General features: G+C 41.5%; 1 pseudogene; it reads right to left on the bottom strand.

Moving 5' to 3' along the window:
* Positions 1-16,553, bottom strand: part of LOC140515963 (N-lysine methyltransferase KMT5A pseudogene) — a 137,325-nt pseudogene extending 120,772 nt beyond the window's left edge.
* Between the last annotated feature and the right edge of the window lie 1,419 nt (positions 16,554-17,972).

The raw sequence follows: 17,972 nt of genomic DNA, 5'->3' as shown, positions 1-17,972 counted from the left end.
GAGGCCAATGAAATCCCAGGTCCAGTGCCTGCCGCTATCCACCACCTGACTCCCATGAACCTCTCCAGCCTTGTCTCCTAACAGCTCCCTTCATGCATTCTGTGTTCCCACCAAGCTGGGCTGCTCCTTGTTCCCAGAATTCAATATTCTGTCCCTGACTCTGGGCCTTCACATAGTCATCACCCTTTCAACTCCTATGAGAAGCCTTCCTGGATTCACCCACCCCTTAACCCACACCGTCAATGCTTGTTACCTTCTCAAATGAGTTTCTGCACCTTCCCATGTCCATGCTGTATCTCCTCCCCTTCCAGTCAAATGTAAGTATCTCAAAGGCAGGGGCTGCTTTGTTATTCTTGTGTCCCCCATGTCTAGTACTGTGCCTTGCACAGGGCCCGTGCTTAACAAATGCATTTTACCTTGCATTGAATTGAAGACCCATCAAGCAGGACCTGGGCACCAGATGTACAGGAGGAAGCCCATCATAGGAAAAGGTGCCAAGCAGAAAACAAAGATAGGATGGCAGACAACATCTTCCCCAGGGGATGGAACATAAGCTCTGACTTGGGCCCTTTTCCTCTTGTCTCGCTACTCTCTCACCTGGTGAATCATTAGCTCCCATGGATTCAGTTATCATTTCTAAGCAAACAATTCCCAGATCCATATATCCAGCCCCAATCTCTCTCCTGTTAGTCAATCAGTCAGTCAACAAACATTTAAGTACTTATTATGTGCCAAGTGCTGAGGATACAAAGAAAGGCAAAAACAATCTTTGCCCCCAAGGAGCTTAGCAAAAAATCCGATCAAATACTCAAGGGTGGAGCCAACAGGATCTGACTGGGGAAAAGGATTGGGAAATTTTCAGTGTGAACGTTAACACCCTGGAAACCAGTGGGTTACAAATCAGGGCTTGATTTTGTTTCATTGATTGTCTAAACTTAAGAAAGTGATGGAGAAATGTTACCGATGCAGATTCAACTTTTAAAAGTGTATCAACTCTACATTCCTTTTCTGGAGAGCTGGTCGTTAAACACCAGCACACAGTTTCAAACACCTGTGTACATACCAGCTATCTACAGAGTAGATGAACGTAGTTTTAGAAGGAAAGCATGAGCAGTTGGGTGGAGGGGGGTAGACAAAGGTCCCCCAAAGGAAGTAGGGTTTGAGCACAGATCTGAAGGAAGTCAGGGAAGAGAGTAGGTGGAGGTGAATAGGGAGAAAATTATAGGCATGGGAGACAGCTAGGGAAGCGGTAAGAGGAGGAGTGCCATGTGTGAGGGATGGTAAGAAGGCCAGTGTCACTCACTGGACCGGAGTATGTTGGAGGTGGGGAAGGGAGGAAAGTGTAAGAAGATAGGAAAGGTAGGAACGGCTAAGGGTAGAAAAGGTTTTACATGACAAACACAAGACTTTGCAATTTGTTCTGCAGGCAATAGGGAGCCACTGAAGTCTATTAAGGGGGGGGAGGAACAACATGGTCAGACCTGCATATTAGAAAAATCACTTTGGAAGCTGAATGGAGGATGGATCAGAGAGGGGAGGGACTTGTGGAAAGGAGTTCAATGAGAAGGCTATTGTAGTAGTGATAATGGAGGCCTGAACCAGAGTGGTGGCCATGTGAATTGAGGAGGTAGATACTTATAAAGGTAGACATACAGTCTGGTAGCAGATTGGACATGTCAAGGCAATGAAGGTGAGGAAGTGAGGATGATGTTGAGCCTGGTTGATTAGGGAAAGTGTGGTGCCACCCACAGTGACAGGAAAATTGGGAAGAGAGGAAGAGATTTGGGGGAAAAGAATGAGTTCATTTGGGTATGTTGATTTTGAAATGTCTATGGGACACTCAGTTCAAGACATCCAAAAGGCAGTTGCTGATGCAAGGACGGAGCACAGGAGAGAGGTTAGGGAGACATGCATACATTCACACACACATACATTCATACATACAGGCATTCACATAGCATGCATATATAGATGCATTCATGCATACATTTCTATACATACATTCATACATCATGTATATATACACACATTCATGCATACATTTATACACCTATACATTCATACACACATCATGCATATATAAATACATGCATACATTTATACATACATGCACTCATACAAAAATCCTGCATAGACACACATCCGTGATACATTTATACACACATGCATACACACATATAAACATACAGGCCTATCTTTGGGACCCATCTGTCTAGAGATGATAATTGAATCTTTGGGAGCTGATGAGCTCACTGAGTGACTTTGTACAGAGAAATAAGAATAAAGCCCAGGATAGAACTTCAGGAGATACCCACAGTTGGAGACTGAGCAAATGAGACTGAGGAGTGGTCAGAGAGGTAAGAGGAAAACTAGAAACCCTCACCTCCATGCTGAGGTAGAGGCTGCTGAGTAGAGAGGGGAGAAAATCACAAAACCTTACTGACTGAATCCATTACAAATTTATAGTTCGTGATCTCAAATGACTCTTCACTACAGCAAAGCATTTTTTTTTACAACTCCCTAAACAATTTGCTAGTGTAACTAGGAGGTACAGTGGATAGAGTGCTGGTCCTGAAGTCAGGAAGACTCATCTTCCTGAGTTCAAATATGATCTCAGCCACTTAGTAGCTGCGTGACCCTGGGCAAGTCACTTCACCCTTAGTTTCCTCATCTGTCAAATGAATTGGAGAAGGAAATGGCAAACCGCTCCAATACTGTTGCCAAGAAAACCCCACATGGGGTCACAAAGAGTAACACATGATTGAAAAACGACTCAACAGGCATTCTTTGCAGAGAGTCAGACACAAATGAAAATGACCAAACAGCAGCAATAATCAGACAATTTACTATCTTATCACAAAACTTTGTATCCCTCCTAAAGTCTCCCATGGTATCCCCCCTCCCCCACCTCAGCTGAGGGTCTTGCCTCCTATTTTACTGAAAAACTTGAGGACACTCTGTGAGAGGTTCTTCTTCCCTCCTCCTCATCTCGCATCCAGCTTCATCATTCAACCGAAACTGTTCTCTCTAAAGTGGCCAATGATCTCAATTGCAAAATCTAATGGTTTTTCTCAGTCTTCTTCCTTCTTAACCTCTGATGTAGCCTTTGATCCTGCTGACTGTTCTGTTCTTGATATTCACTTCTCTCTAGATTTTTTTCAAGATACTGCTTCTCCAATTGCTGGTTGTCCCATAGGGTTGTGTTCTGAGTTCCTTTCTCCTCCATCCCTAAGCATAACCTCTCTCTTGCATATTCAGCTACCTATTGGACAGAGTGCCCTCTCTCCTGTCTCTGTGTCTTTGTTCTGGCTAATCCCATGGCTGCTCTAGAGCCTGGATTGCTTTCCTTCATCATCTCTGCCTTGTCCTTCCTTCCTTCCTTCCTTCCTTCCTTCCTTCCTTCCTTCCTTCCTTCCTTCCTTCCTTCCTTCCTTCCTTCCTTCCTTCCTTCTTTCTTTCCTTCCTTCCTTCCTGGCTCAGTTCAAATAACATCTACATGAAGCACTTCCTGATGCCCCCAATTACATCCAAATAAGTCTAATTCAGAAGTGTAAAACACATGGCCCACTGGCAACACTGCTACTGCAACACTCCCAAGTGCTTCCCAAACCAAATTAAAATGTAATTGGGGAATATTTAACAAAATAAAGAAAAATGCAGTAGAACACAGATAATGTTAATATGTGGTTTTCTAAGTCAACAGGTGGATCCTTATGTATAGTTTTAGTGACCCTGTTTCTTTTTGAGTTTGACCCCACTGGGCTAAGGCCACTGAGGATTGGAGACCTAGCTGCCCAAAAGATCAGTCATGAATTTTCAGATGTTGTCCTTGAGTTCAGCTCCAGGTGCCTTGGCCTATCAGTGCTCCAAAGAGCTTCAAGGCCTTGGGATTTTACTGATTAGTTACATAAGTAGTGTGGAGCAGCTGGGTGGCACTGCAGTGATTAGAGTACTGGACCTGGAGGCAGGAAGACCTGAGTTCAAATCCAACCTTAGACATTTATTAGTTGTGTGACCCTGGGCAAGTCACGTCATCCTATTTGCCTCTATTTCCTCATCTGAAAAATGAATTGGAGAAGAAAATAGAAAATCACTCCAGTATCTTTGCCAAGAAAACCCCAAAGAGAATCATAAAGAGCTGGACATGACTGGAAGAACAAGATGTAAGTAGTGCATTTTTTTCTTGACATAAGTAAGAACATCTCATTCTCAAATTGTGCTCTGCCAAAGACCTTTACTCTGCTCAAGATGTGCTGGTCCCAAAATTTACTGCAATCTGCTCTCCGAGAACATGGGAGATGGTGAGATATGATGATCCCTCACAGTTCTAGGGGGTACATCAGAGGCAGTTACGTTCAAACAACCTTCTCCGTCATCAGTTGTGCTTTAGTTTTCAAGAAAGAAAGCCTTCAGTTGGAAATGCTCAGTGTGGGTTGTACTTACTTTCCTTTATAGTGATGTGGTAGCAACATCACAGAACTGTTTATTTAAGGAAGCATTGATGCTAAATATTGGAGAATGAACAGGTGAGAGCAAGTGATCACCTCCATAGCCTCTGAAGTTAGTCCCTTGAACCCAGAGCCCCACCTGATAGTCTCCATCATTTGCTGTGACTGTAAAAATTCAACACTTAGTGACCAACTTAGTGATGAGCTTTTTTGCACTTCTCTAGTTGCAGTGGATAGAAGACTGGACTTGGAATCAGGAAGACTTATCTTTCTGAGTTCAAATCAAATGCTTCCTAGCTGTGAGACCCTGAGCAATCACTTCACCCTGTTTGCCTCAGTTTTCTCATCTGTAAAATGAACTGAAAAAGGAAATGACAAACCACTCCAGTATCTTTACCAAGAAAAACCCAACTGGGCTCACGAAGGATCAGACATGGTGAAAAGGTTAGACTTTAGACTACTAGAAGCCTTCCTAGCTTAGGAGGACTTGCCAAATCTTGTACTACCCACTCCCTTGAAATAAAGTCACCTCTATGTCAGCCTAAGGCATCCAAGGAGGATTTTAAGTGGAGGAATCATGATACTAGCTGGCCTATACATCAAGCTTTTGAGTTTAAAAAGTGTTTTCTATGTATCACCTTGCTTGATGTTCCCAAGAGCAAGAAAAGACAGGGCACCTATTCACACCCTCATATTATAGACTGATTCTGACACATCATGATCACCCAGTGCTTGGATACTTTCTAAGTTAGAAGGTACCATTAACCTGACATGTTCCATTGGCACTAGCTTTGTGTGCAGGTCGTTCATTACAGGCTGAGAGAGGAGTGCTTTCTCATGGCTTAGGACCTCCATTCTTCCCAGGATCTTCTTTCACCCCATCTAACGTGGGGTAAGGTCAGTTATTATTATTTACATTTCCTTTTTCATTAAGAAGGATAAACCTTATGCTGAGAGTGCCTTTAAGGTCCTTCGGGTGACTGATCAGATCTAATGCTTGTGGAACTACTTTCCTAATCCATAAAAAACAGATCTCCAAGGAGACCTGCTCAATGTTTGACGCACATTCCACATCGGAAACTGAATGATGAATTCAGTCCATTTATTACTCTTCATCCGATGGATGAGAATCACTCCCTTATAGCACAATATTACAACCTAGGTATTCAGGGAAGCAATATTAAAGACAATTTCTGTTTGTTAATAAATCAGGGTAGTGTTTTCCAATCACAAAATTCCGAATGACGCCTTAGAGGTAGCAAAAAACAGGATTAGTGTGTTGGTTCAGGTCCATTTGGTTTTTGAAAAGAACAAAACACAGAAGGATTAAAAATCATTTCAGCAATAACCAGAAAGTCTCCCTCACATCTGTGGTCTAACTCCGAGTCATGTATTAAATTTCTGCTAAAGGTCACCACTGCTTGTCTGAACATGCATTTGTTATTGACGGAAGAAAAGCTAAAAAAAATAAAACCCCAAACCAAAAAAACCCATGTTCCTCTTTTCTAGGGAAATATCCCAGCCTACTAAGAGTCTGGGGTAAGACAAATGACAGTGATAAATGCATCATAAACAGTTCTTGTTGAGAGATTGTCATGATATGATAGATTTACTGGTGTCAAATTGGCTTCTAACTTGAGTTTCCTACTTCTGCTATTTTCTAAAAAAGCTTCAATTTTACCTCTTGTTCATTTCCAATATGCCCCCCACCCCCTGCCTCTACCAAGCATACTAGTTTTCCTTTGTGACAAAGGTTTAAGACAAAAACAAAACAAAACTCAACCGACATATCAATAACACACAACATTCCATGCCCCTGGTCTTCCCCCTTGCAGTGAAAGGCAGGCAGTGAATTTTTTCATTCCTTGTGGTGATGGGAGAGGGGGGTGATGGTGGTGGTGGTGGTGGTCATCAAACTTGTTCATTATAATTGCCTACTGTTCAGTTTTGTTTTATTTTTCTTTCAACTTACATTGCTGTAATCATTGTGTATTTCGTTTTCCCACTTTTACTTGCTTCACTCTGCCCCTCAGAAACTGCTGCTCTGTTTTGTCATCTTTTTGTCAGTTTGATTTGGAGTGAGGTGAAACCTCAGAGTTGCTTTAATTTGCAATTCTCTTATTATGAGTGATTTAGAGAAACATTACTGTGGTATATGATTTAAGATGCTGGTCTATTTTTTTTTTTTTTTTTTGCCAAAGCACCCTCCAGTTTTCCCAGCAGTTGTCCTCAGATGGGGAGGCCTTCCTCAAGCAGTTTATGTTCTTGTTTTTTTTTTTTTTTAACTCTGAGATTGAATTTCATTGATTCTGAGTCTTTCTTATCTGGTAGGGTAACAATGATCTACTTTTCTATTGTTTAACTACTACCAAATAATTTTGATACTGCTTTAAAATGTAGTTTGAGGTTTGAAAGTGCTATTCTACCTTCATTCTTACTCACCTTCCCTGCCATCCCTCTATCCCCCTACCACCTCGAATTCCCTGGAAATTCTAGACCTTTTGTTCTTTCAGGTGAATTTCACTATTATAATGTCTAGCTTTATAAAGCAGCTGCTTTGATCAGTACAGCACTAAATTGTTAAATTAATTCAGGTGTTATCCTTTTAATCACATTGATGTGGCCCCACAATGAGAAACAAATATCTTTTTAGTTATTTGTCTTCCTTTATTTCTTTAAAGAGAATTTTTAATTGTACTTATGTTTTGAGTGTGTTTTAGTAGATTGACTTTCCAATATTTTATGCATTTTTGTGATTATTTTGAGTAAGATTTTTCTGTCTATTACTTCCTTCTGGTTTTTGTTTTTACAAAACACAAACCTTGTTGATTTTCTGTGACTTTATTTTGAATCCTGAATTTGAATACTTTTCTGAAGCTATTGTCTTAATTATATTTTTGCATATTCTCTAGAATTTCAAATCATCATGTTGTCTTCAAATAGAAAGAATTTTTGTCTTTTCTTTGTCAGTCAATACATTTTAGTTAATTGTCAATGAGTTAATTTCTCTTTGTCAATTAAATGAATTTCATTTTCTTCTTATATTGTTGGTTGGGTTTTATTGAAAATAATTGCATCAGTATTCATTAGTGATATTGGTCCATAGGTCTCTTGCTTTGCTTTATCCCTCCCTGGTTTCAGTACCAAGGCCATATTTGTTTCGCAAAAGAATTTTAACAGGGTGCTTTCTTTCTCCATGTTAGGTGGCACAGTGGATAGAGCTTTGGGCCTGGAGGTACGAAAACCTGAGTTTAAATCCAGCCTCAGGCATTTGGTAGCTGTGTGACCATGGGCAAATAGCTTAACCTTCTGTCATCCTCAGTTTCCTCTTCTATAAAAATGGAGGCAATAATAGTATCTACCTCCCAGGGTTGTTGTAAAGATTAAATGAGATAATAATTGTAAAGTGGTTGGCACAGTGCCTGGCACACAGTGAACAGCATAAAAATATTTGCTATTATTATTACTTCAAATGTTTAACAGAATTTACCAGGGAATCTATCTCAATTGGAGTTTTTGTTTGTCGTTTTTAATTTGGTTGCTTCTTTATGACTTGTTCAACTTAATTTCATTTTCTGGGATAAAAATTAAGGTATTTATTTCATGTTCTCTTAATTTGGGAATTAAAAGTACATTTAAAATTAAAACCATATCTGTCCATTTTCTCTAAATTCTCATTTATATTTATATATAATTGCACATAAAGGTTTGGATACATCTTTTCATATTTGTATAATTTGACATTTATTTTTATTAGGGTAAATGGACTTTCTCTATTTTGAAAAATCAGGCCAGCCTTTTAAAAAAATTAACTTTTAGTGTTATAATTTAATAGTCTTCTTGCTTCTCTCTTATCTAGTTCTCCTCTAATTGTCAAGATTTCCTCTTTTGTGCTTATTTTTAGCTTTTAATTGGCTGACTTTTGAGCTTTGAAATTGAATACTCAGTTCATTAATCTTTCCTTCTTCTATTTTTTTAATGCATGTATTCAGAGATAAACTTTTCCCCCGAGTCTTGCTTTTGTTACATCCCATATATTTTGGTATATTGTTTTATCATTTTTCCCATCATAATTGCTACTTGTTCCTATGATTTGTTCTTTAACTCACTCATTATTCAGAATTTTATTTAAGTTTTGATCTAGGTATATACTTTTTGCTTGTTCTCTCTATTAATTCCTATCTTAATGTGTTATGATCTCTAAAGGATTCTTTTTAAAAATTTATTTATATGGCAACACTGAATAGGGGGTCCCTGATCCACTTAGTTCCCAATCCACTCCATGAAATGAAGGATTTTCTGACTTCAAGAGGCTTCATTTGCTGCATATTCGGAGCAGCTTACAGCTCTAGCTACTTCATCAAGCTCTAACCTCCAACAGCTTTAGTCACTTTCCTTTCTTTAGATGGACACAATCAATACCTTTTGCCCCTCAGGGGTGTGGGTGATAAGACTGAGACCCTGCCACAGAAGAACCTGGCAGGGGCCCCTTTCACCTGAAATACTAGCTGTCAACTTTCCTGGGGTTGACTGTGTCTAGCACAAGGGGTGGACTGTGGGGGGATGTGGCAGTGATGGAGCTTATTTTCATCTCTAAGTAAAAGGAGAACTAGAAAACACAATATATTTACAAGATGGCTAAAGGGTAAGAAATGCATTTATTTCTGAGAGCCAAAATGCAACTTTCAAATCATATTTGGGGAGCCTAACACACACACCACAGAGCTTTCAATTTAAATTCTGACTAAATTGCAACACTTCAGTAGTCACTAAAAAGAAGTGTAGATGTAAATGCTAATGTGATCCAATGGAAAAAAAAAAACCAGGGAGATAAAACTGTCAATTTCGTCCATCAGGTTTTTTTTTCTATTAAGTCACAATTTACAGCCGTCATTTACCGCAATAGACTACTAACAGGTTTCTCCTCCTTCTTTCTCTCTCCAATCCATCCTTTGCACGGCTGCCAAAGTAATCTTTGCTAATGCATAGGTCTGATGGCATTGCCCCCATGCTCCTGGACCTTCAGTGACTCCCACAGCCTCACGAACAAAGCAGCCTCTCTTCATATTGGCAACCAGGGTTCTCCACTAGCTTCCTTAAGCCACGACTTACAGCCTGAATTCACGGTATGCCCCTTCAGACATTTTGTGCTCCGATGGAACTTAACTCCATGTAGCCCCCAAATTCCATCTTTTTAAAAAAACCTTTGTGCCTTGGTTTACACTGTTCGTAGGACAATAGATTTAGAAGCTAGAAGGGACCTTCCTTAGAGATCACCTATTCCAAATCCCTCATTTTACAGAGGAGAAAACTGAAGTAGGTGAAATGATTTGCCCAGGGTCACACACAGAATACTTGGAAATGACCCCCTCTGACTCCAAGTCCTTCCCATTGCTCCACTTCCTACTAGTCTAAGGTCCTTCCTCCTCGGGCCTCTCAGCAAAGGATCTCATTTTCTACTTTACTGAAAAAATAAAAGTCTCCCATTCTGAGCTCCCTCTTCTCCGCTGCCCCACCTTCAGCTCATAATCCGTCCTCATCATCTTGCCTTCTTCTTTCTTTGCCCCCATCTCTGATGAAGAGATGAGCCTTCTCCTTGCCAAGGCTAGCCCCTCCATATGTCCATGTGTGTCTATGTGTCCATGGCTCCAACTCTTCTAAAAGGTACATTCAGTTCCGAGGAGAAGTGGCCTTTCGGAGGGAGGGAAGTTTCTGGGTTTGCAAGACAATGGAAGGAGTCTGAAAGGAAGAAGTCTGGCCCAAGTAGCTCTTTTAACAATAAGAGCAGAATTCCACAGGGAATAATGAAATGAGAAGGCAAGACAGGAACAAGATAGGGCTGACATGGACTGGGATGTCAGAGCAGGGAGTAGTAGTAGGGGAAGGGAGCTTTTGCCTAGGATACCTACTGTTATGGAGAAATAGTTTCCTATCTAGTCCCCTGCATTTAGTCTCTCTCCTCTCCAATCTGCATAGTTGCCAAAATAATATTCTTGAGGCACATGCAGGACTATGTCACATTCCTCCCCTGCCCTCCTCCTCAATGAAAAAGTTTCAGTACCTCCCTATTTCACAGTGCCTGGCACATAACAGGTGCTTAATAAATGTTGACTGACTGACTGACTTGAGGATCAAATACAAACTCCCTTGCTTGTCATTAAAGCCATTCACAATCTAGTTACCACTGACCTTTCCAGCCTTATTTCATGCAAGTATGTGTTCCTCCATGGACTGACTCCATGGAAACACTGCTTCCTCATCTCCTTTCCGATATTTATCTTCCACCCAAAGTCTGCTCAGATGCTACGTCTTTCAGGTAGTCTTTTCTGATCTTCAGCATCCATCCTCTCCTTTCTCAAATGCTCCTGGGGCATTTTGTTAGATCCCTGTCTTTCCTTGATGACCACAAAGTGCCATTGCTAGTCACTAATCAGTCTCTGGACAAGTTCAAAGCTCTCCTTGGCACAAAATTTTACCCCACTAAGGGAGGGGGAGGAGTGTCCTGGGGAAGTCAAGTGATAGTCCTCAAAGTAGGCAACCTTCTATCCTCCAGCTCCACCTTTCTCTGGGTGTCAGCCTAAGGGTGTCAGCCTTTCTTTAGGGTCAGCCTAAAGTATGTGGATAGTGTGGATTTACCCAATTTACCCACCTTCCCTGAAACCCTTACCTCTTCCCTGAAACGGTACATTTCACTGAGCTGGAGTCACATAACCTTGGCATGATGGAGCTACACCCCGCTCCCCCCAAGCAAACAGCTTGGAATCATTGGATGCCATATATAGTGTTTTGTTCTTTTGAGTAGAAACAATACAAGGAATACAGGCATACCTCAGAGATATTATGAACTGAGTTCCAAACCACTGCAATAAGGCAAATATTACAATAAAGCAAGTCACACAAATTTTTTGGTTTCTCAGTGCACATAAAAGTTATGTTTACACTATACTGTAGCCTATTAAGTGTGCAATAGTACTATGTGTGTAAAAACAATATATATACCTTAATTAAAATCTTTTTATTGCTAAAATAGGCTTTATTCCAAAAAATGCTTGCCATCACCTGAGCCTTCAGTGAGTTGCAATCCCTTTGCTGGTGAGGGGTCTTGCCTCGATGTTGATGACTGGTGACTGATGGTGGTGGTGGTTGTTGAAGGGTAGGGGGCTATGGCAACTTCTTAAAATAACATAACATTGAAGTTTGCTGCATCGATGGGCTCTTCCTTTCACTTGAACACTTAAAGGCCATTGTAAGGTTATTAATTGGCCTAATTTCAATACTGATGTGCCTTGAGGAATAAGGAAGCCCAGGTAGAAGTAGAGAGAGACAGGGAATGACTGGTTGGTGGAGTAGTCAGAAGGTACACATTTATTGATCGAGTTCATTGTCTTATATGGGTGTGGCTTATGGTGCCCTTGACACAATTCTAATAGTAACATCCAAGATCACAGGTCAAAATGTACCCTTTCGTGACACATATGACAACAGTGAAAAAGTCTGAAAGATCACGAGAAATATCAACATGTGACATAGAGATACAACGTGAGTTGGGAAAATGGCGCCAATAGAGTTGTTTCATGCAGGTTGCCACAAACCTTCAGTTTGTAAACAAAACCAAAATCAATTCAATGTCTTCAAAGCACAATAAAAAAAGCAAAGCCCAATAAAACAAAGTATGCCTGTAATTGGTATATAAGAGAGCATCTATCACATGACTGTGTGCCTTTAGTTTCTACCCAGGGTGCCTCAGGCAGATAGCCCCCTTCAACCCAGGAAAGACATGGCTCAGTTGTTTAGTCCCAGCAGGCCTACTCCTCATATAAGCAGGCAACCAAGTGTAGGAAATACAGTAGAATTCTAAGTTGGTGGTCAACTCTGACCACCCAGTAGGGCCAGTCATTAGGTAAAGGACTCAAGGACTCCTCTTTCCACGGTGGGGTATTGGCTTGGGCACAGGCTGAAGCTCTATGGTTGTTGCTTTTCTCAGTGCCCTGAGCTGCCAGGGACCTCTGGCTGCTAGCTTTGGCTAGCTCATCACTTATAGCTTAAGGGGAGTGGCCTCAAGGGTAGGGCAAGTCCTCTCTCCTCTGATTTTAAGAACTTCAAGTTTCCTACCTGTTCCTTGGGCTCTCCTTGGCTTTCAGCATTTATGGGTGAGGATTACAGTGGTTCAGTTGTCAAATGAGGGAGAGGGGCTTCTATATTTACCCTCCTGTTAAGCCCATATTACTTCCTACCTCGAATTGCACACCTGTCTCTTTCTCTGCAATTTGCCCTCCCTACCCAGTACATATAATACATATAATATAAAGACTTTCTGTCCCCAGTGCATGGAACATGCAGCCAGTGATCAACCAAGATTTATCAGATTGAATTGAAAGTGATGAATAATTTAAAAAAAACAAGCAACTCTCTTTCTGATTTGGATGAAGCGAGATAATATTTATAAAATGCTTAGAATGGTTCTTGGCACATGGGGGGTGCTTGAGAGCCACTTTTCCCCTCCCCTCATGCCCCAAATCGAACCCCACCCCCACCACTGCTCTCTGATTTGGGAAGAGGCACTGTTGCTTTCAGAGAAATTGTTTTAGGCCCCAGATTTGGGCTGGGTTGCTACCCAGTTCCAACAAGTGTTCATAGCAGAAATGGGGGTGAGGGTGAGGGGTAAAGGGTGAGGGGTGAGGTTTTCCTGTCCAAACTGGTGGTGAGCAGGGTGGGAGGGAGGGAGGGCAGGAAGGAAGGATGGTGAAGAGGGTGGAGGCTCTATCTTTCATGTCTCCCTCTTTCTCATCTTGCTTTTAAATCTAGGCCATGGCAAAATCCTCAGCTTCTCCCTTCACCATCCTTCTTACCTCCATCACTTCTCCATCTAAACAGTTAGAAGCCTCATCTGTGCTTTAATCATCTTTGGACTACGGCTCCTTTCCTCTTCACGTCCAGCCCACCTTTCATCTCTCTCTCAGTCAATTGGTTCAAAATGCTTCTGTTAAAATGCTCCTCTATTCCTGTTACCATGGCCACCTTAGTCCTCCTCTTCAGGCCTCTTCACTGCTTCCCAAATTGCTTGCCATCAAAAATTGGATCATATTATCCTTATCTGCAAGGCTCTTAGTCTCTCCATTGTATGCCTGTCTCCTGTTTCATCTCTACTCTAGGTTAAGCCAAAGGTGTGGTACATAAGGCCAAGACAGGGCCAGGACTGAGGTTAGGCACTTTCAAAGCACATATCTATTCTCTAAAAGTCCTGGCATGGAAAAATCCAAAGAAATAACCCACCCCAGGAAGAAGGGTTGGTTCATACATTTGCCTGCTTGCTGGACTGAGGAGGCATGTATCCCACTTCAGCCCTCTCCATGCCCCTCTAACCTCCATGCTAACTTTAGGCTGGTACCTGCCATGGCTGACTTCATGAGAGCACCCATCTACATGAGACAGCAGTAACAAAAGTGCTGGATTTGGAGTCTGGAAAACTTGGGTTCGAATTTCACCTGTGATCTTTACTAGGTTCTATGATTGTGGGCAAAGACCTGAACCTCTCTGAACCTTGGGTTCTGTATCCATAAAACAGAGAGGGAATGCCTACCTTTCAGGCTTATTATGAAGTGCAAATGAGAAAAGGTATATAAAATCTATATCAATATCAAGTATTATTTTTTATTACATCTCTTCCCTTATCATCCCTACCCTCTTTTATAATTTTGGGGTTTTGGGGGCAGAGAATTGGTATAGGGAGCCCCCAATGAAGACATTCCCTGAATCAATGCAAACCAGTACTTCCTCTGCAATTGACAGTCTTAGAGAGCTGCCTGGAGTACTTGGCCACACATTAAGTGACTTGCCCAAGGTCACATAGACTGGACTTGAATCTGGCTTTGCCAACTATTTCCCATGCCACAGCTGCCTCTATCCCTAACTATTAGACTAGGGCAGATCAGGACATTGAACTGGGACTGCTAAATACTGGGAGAATAGAAGAGCAAGTAGTGGAAAAGAGTACTTTGGTAGGCTATAAATACCTCCCCCTGCCAACAGGCAACTTCCACTCTTTTGTCAGGGTGGAAGGGCATACCCAAACTCGAATTTTAGATTCCTGTGAACAGAAATGAATGGAACAAATTCTACAAGAAGGACCCCCAGAGGACGAGACATGGAGGAAGCAGTGAGGAGTCCAAACCAGATGAGAGATTAGAGTGTGGAGCATCATGGAACAGAAGGGAAGGGGGAAAGGAGGATCTCTGAACTATTGGAACTAGAGAATGGGAACGAGGCTGTCTCCTCTTAGAGAACAGATTGGGGCCTCTGGGTGGGAGAAATAACTTCCTATTCTCTTCAGAATGAAGAAGGGAATCCAAGAGTGCCATAAAGTCTGAGAGAATCTATGACTGGTGCCAGAAAAAAAGGGATATACATCTCTTCAAGAGATAAACTTCTCTACTAAAGTAAGCATGTCAACTTGATAGGGCCAGGTCAGAAGGGCACTCTCTTCCTGTGTGTGTCATTACTATCTCAAGTAGCATGGAGGTGGCAGATTTCACCTCTGGGGTCCTCTAACAGAGGCTAGATGACTACTTGTCAGGGATTGGAGCCCATCCAATTAATCCCCTTCATTTGACAGAGGAGGAAGCAGAGGCCCAGAGAGTTGAGTTGAAGTGATTTGACTAAGAGAGATCAAGAGCCAAAAGGGGTCTCAGAAGCCATCTAACTTAATTCTCTCATTTTACAGAGGAGGAAACTGAGGCTTATGAAGAAGTGCCTTGCCCAAGGTCACATAGGGATCTAATGGCAGAGCCAGGATTTAGATCCCAGGTCTCCTGATCTGTCTGGACACTGAAAGGACCTAGCTTCAGGTGAATCAGCTTGAGTTACTTGGGTAGCTGGAGAGGGCCAATACAACTATGGGCCAGGTAATAATCAAGAAGAAGACGATGTGTGTGAGAGCAGGTGATCTTTGGGGTGGGTATTAACCCTGGGGGTCCAGTATTAACTATTTTATAGATGAGAAAATGACAAATCTAATAGAGGAAGTAATACCCCAATTCTCATTTCACTCCCCTTCCCCCCAAATCAGAAGGTCCTTGAAGTTCACCATCATCAAATCGTACCTGGATTTGTAAAGGAAAATGAGTCTGTGCTTTCCAAGCCTGCTTGAATTTCACAAGGTAGTTCATGGGAAGAGCCAAGTTCATTCAATACTCCCATGTGTTTGCAGCTCTAATCAAGGGTTACTTAAACAACTGGCCATTTTAATTGAAATATAAACAGACACATAGAAAAAGGAACTTTTTCTAAACACACAAAAAGACATTTTTTTAGCCACAACAACTCTTCAGGATCCTCTCTAATAAAGATGTTGAGTGGTTGTACTTAACGAATTATAAACATGAATTTTGTTCTCTGTTTTGGACATAATCTCTGGCTCGATCTTGTGCATTTAACAAACGGAAGGTCTGGGACTGCATCTCATTTTAACCAGAGCATTGTTGGTGCTCAAATCAATTACACATAACACCATGTTTTATATACATATGCATGGATATAACTTATTTTGTATACATAGCATTGGAATATCATTAGAAGTATCCCATCCTGACCTGTATTTGTCAGAAACATAAACTACTATCTCTGTCCTCTCAGCTAAACATTTTGGAAGTACAGCTATCTCTTCAGGAAGTCTAGAAGAATCTGTGTTCAAATCCCCTTCCTAACCTTTCCATTTACATCACCCTGGGCAAATCAGCCAAGCTCTGAGCTCCAATTTTCTTCTCCAAAGAATGATGGGGTGGCTTCAGAGAGCCAAGATGGTGGAGCAAGCAGCAAGTCACTGCAACACTCCCAGATTCACCTCGAAACAACCACAAAATAGCACCCCCAAACATATCCTAGAACAGCAGAACCAACAAAATCACAGTATAAACAATCTTTTAGCCCCCAAATCTCAGAAGATCGACAAGAAAGGTATGTCTCACTTGGGTTAAAAAGGACACAGGAAGAATCTCAGCAAACCAGCCGCATGCCCCACCTCAGCCAACCAGCAGGAAATCCTGAGCCCTAGTGCAGTGAAGCAGGCAAAAAGCCTACTCCAGGACCCTCCCACGTGCCTGGAAAATAGGCAGACTCCCGCTCAGAGAACCACTATGTTCTTCAGCATTGCCTCAGGCAAGTAGGCAGCCTCTAGCAACCAGACCTCCCTGGGCTTCAGCACAACCTCAGGCATACAGGCAGCCTCCAATGGTCAGACCTTCCTGTGATTCAGTGAAGTCCCAGGGAAACACAGTGCTGCCCGCCCCCCAGCCTCAGTACATGTCAGATACATACCACCACTAGAACTCTGGCTCAGCACCAAGTAAGCTGCCAGATCCCTATGCCCTCCAATCACCCCACCCCTACCCCACTCCCTTAGTGCAGCACCACACAGGAGGGTCCCCTGTGGGTCTCAGGGCAACATCAGTACAGCCCCAGGGAAACAGTTAGGACCTACAGTCCCTGACACAAGAAGCCTGAAACAGTGCCTCTTCTACCCCAGGAGCTGGGCTCAAATTTAAAAGAAAGGAAAAACACCAAAAAAGATGAACAACAAAAGAATCTGACCATAGAAAATTATCATGGTGACAAGGAAGATCAAGACACAAACTCAGAAGAGGACAACAATGACAAAACACCTATGGAAAGAACCCCAAAGAAAAATGGGAAGTGGTCTCAAGCCCAGAAAGAACTCATGGAAGAGTTCAGAAAGGAGCTTAAAATCATTAAAGAAAGGTAGAAGAAAAATTGTGAAAAGAAATGAGAGTGATGTAAGAGAATTAAGAAAAATGAGTTAACAGCTTGGATAAAGAAAATAACTATTTAAAAAATAGAGTTGGCCAAATGGAAAAGGAGATGCAAAAGCTCACTGAGGAAATCAACTCCTTAAAAGTTAGAATTGTGCAAATGGAAGCTAATGACTCTATGAGATATCAAGAATCAGTCAAGCAAATTCAGAAGAATGAAAAATAGAAGAAAATATAAAATACCTCATTGGAAAAACTATGAGGTCAAGGAAAAATACTGTAAATGTTCAGAAAGAAACAATTCAGACATCTGGGAGCCACAATCAAGATTACATAAGACTTAGCTATTGTAACATCAAAGGATCATAGATCATGGAACATGCTATTCCAGAAGGCAAAGGAGATAGGACTACAAGCAAAAATTAGCTACAGGGTGAAATTAAGCAAAAACTTCAATGGTTATTCAATGAAATAGAAGGATTTCAAGCTTTCATAAGAAGAAGAGCAGATGTAAACAAAAAATTTGATCTCTGATATCAAGACCCAAGATGAGCCTAAAAGGGTAAAAAGAGATAAGAAAACATCAGGAATTCAATGGAGCTGAGCTGTTTACATCCTTACATGGGAAGATGATAGTTGTAATTCTTTAAAATTATGCCACTAATAATACAGCTAGAAGGAATATACATAGACAGAGGGTACAGGTATAATTTGAGTTTGAGAGAATGACATAAAAATAACTAAAGGATGAGAAAGAAGA

The sequence above is a fragment of the Notamacropus eugenii genome, chromosome X, assembly GCF_028372415.1.
Source record: "Notamacropus eugenii isolate mMacEug1 chromosome X, mMacEug1.pri_v2, whole genome shotgun sequence".
NCBI lineage: Eukaryota > Metazoa > Chordata > Mammalia > Diprotodontia > Macropodidae > Notamacropus > Notamacropus eugenii.
Note: the sequence above shows the minus strand (reverse complement) of the source record. Positions and strands in the feature narration are given on the sequence as shown.